The sequence below is a fragment of the Nicotiana sylvestris genome, chromosome 8 (genome assembly GCF_000393655.2).
Source record: "Nicotiana sylvestris chromosome 8, ASM39365v2, whole genome shotgun sequence".
NCBI lineage: Eukaryota > Viridiplantae > Streptophyta > Magnoliopsida > Solanales > Solanaceae > Nicotiana > Nicotiana sylvestris.
In genome coordinates this window covers 79,310,130-79,312,495 of record NC_091064.1, presented here as the reverse complement: position 1 = coordinate 79,312,495, position 2,366 = coordinate 79,310,130, and positions in this window count along the sequence as shown.

Here is a 2,366-nt window from a genome sequence, read left to right as displayed (position 1 = left end):
CATCCGAAGTTGTTTTTTTTGCAGTGTGAAGAAATGGTGACATTTTTCTGATGACTGGGAAATGAACCCGCTCAAAGCTGCCAATATCCCCATAAGCCTTTGGACTTCTTTCACGCTTGACAGCTGGTCCGAAATGTCTTCGATGGCCTAAATCTTATCCGGGTTAACCTCAATCCCCCTTTGTGATACCAAAAATCATGGGAACTTGCCAGAGTTGACCCCAAATGCGCATTTCTCGGTGTTAAGATTCATGCTATGCTTCCTTAAGATATCAAAGGTTTCTTGCAGATGCTTAAGATGATCACCTGCATTCAAAGACTTAACGGGCATATCGTCTATATAAACATCCATAGTTTTCCCTATTTGTTTTTTCAAACATCTTGTTTACTAGCCACTGATAAATGGATCCGGTGTTCTTCAACCTGAAGGGCATCACATTATAGCAACATGTGCCATAATTCATTATGAACGAAGTCTTTTCCTGATCATCCAGGTTCATCTTAATTTGGTTGTACCCGAAATATGTATCGAGGAAACTCATTAACTTGTGCTCGGCCGTCTCATTGATCATTTGATCAATGATTGGCAGTGGGAATGAGTCTTTCGGGCACGCCTTATTCAAGTCCTTATAATCTATGCACATGCGAAATTTATTATTTTTCTCAGGAACTACGACTACATTAGCTAGCCAGTCTGGATACTTTACCTCTCGAATCGAACCGATATCAAGTAAGTGAGTTAACTCCTCTTTGACGAATTTATTTCTGGCCTCCGAAATAGGGCATTTCTTTTGTTTTACCAGAGGTATGTTTGGATCCAAGCTTAACTTGTGCACGGCTACTTCCATCGGGATACCTGTCATATCCTCATACGACTATGCAAAACAATCGGCAGTAGATTTAAGATATTTAATAAAGCCATATCTGAGCTCGGGGTGAAGTCCTTTCCCCAAGTAGTTTTTTTTCTTTTCTTCGTGTAATATGCAAGTTTGTTGTTGTTGTTGTATGCAAGATTGCTAGGAAGTGACTGACAATTGATCACATAGAATCACATTCTTTGCGGAATACGGAAGGAGAGAAAGAAGTTGCTTTGGTTGTCATGATGGTAACAACTGTCAAAAATGAAAAAACACTAAGTGGTGTTTCTAATGTAAGGTTGATGATAAAGAGAAGCCGCAAGAAACAATAGTTTGATGTTAGCTTTTATATTGGTGGGTGATGAATTTAGTGTGATGTCTTATGTCACATCTTTTTAAGATAAATGTGACAGAGTACTCGATCATGCCAAATAATATTTTATGTACGGTATATAGCCAAGTGCATTATGTAGATTTTGTATTTCTAAACAATTTCCCGTTTCGAACAATGCAATTTGTTCGGGTTCTTCCAATGTGGATTTTGTTGCATCCATCTCCTTTAGTACCTGGAAATACCTTGGCAGAGGATTTAGATGCAAGCACCGATTCCTGTAGTTGTTATGTTGCATGTTCCTTCCCTTTTCTACTGGAGACCAAAATTGTGTTCATTTCCCTTGCCGCTGGTTGGTCGCCCCTTATCTGTTTAATTCTTTCGGGTGTTGGGAATTTTAGCAACTGATGATACGTTGATGGTACAATTCTCATCTCGTGTAAGTATGGTCATCCTAGAATGATATTATATCCCATATCGCCAACTACCACTTCAAAAAGGGTCATTTTTATCACTCCTTCGGCGTTCGTGGGCAACGAAGTCTCTCCTCGAGTTGTCACGCTCGCAAAGTTGAATCCGGCGGGGAGTTTTATGGCTGGAATGATTCTTCTGATGAGTTTAGCTTGCTCTAATACTCTCCATTGTATGGTATTCACCGAACCTCCTCGATCGACAAGAGCACGTTTTATTTTAATGTCTAGTGCATTTAAAGAAATTACTAGTGCGTCGTTGTGCGGTAGCAGCAATCCGTCTGCGTCCTCCTTTGTGAAAGTGATGTCGTCTACGGAAACTTCCTGAGGTCTCTTGCTATGAGTTACTGATACTTTTGTCTTTTTTGCTGCTGAGAAGGTGATCCCGTTGATCTCGTTTCCCCCGAAGATCATATTGATTGTCTGGCGTAGGGGATCTTCCCCTGATTTTATGATTTCCGAGTTGTCTCGGTTGCGAACATAGTTGTTGTTAGCTTAGTCACTCAAGAATTATCTGAGATGGCCATTCTTCAACAGTGTCGCTACTTTTTCCCGAAGATGTTGCAGTCCCCATTCTAGTGTCTATTCGTCCCGTGGTATTCCCACCACAAGTTGGGATCCCTCTGGTTGAGATCGAATGTTATTAGCTTCGGAAACCATGCTTCCTTGATGTTTTTTATGGCTGATACCAACTCTACCACGCTGACAT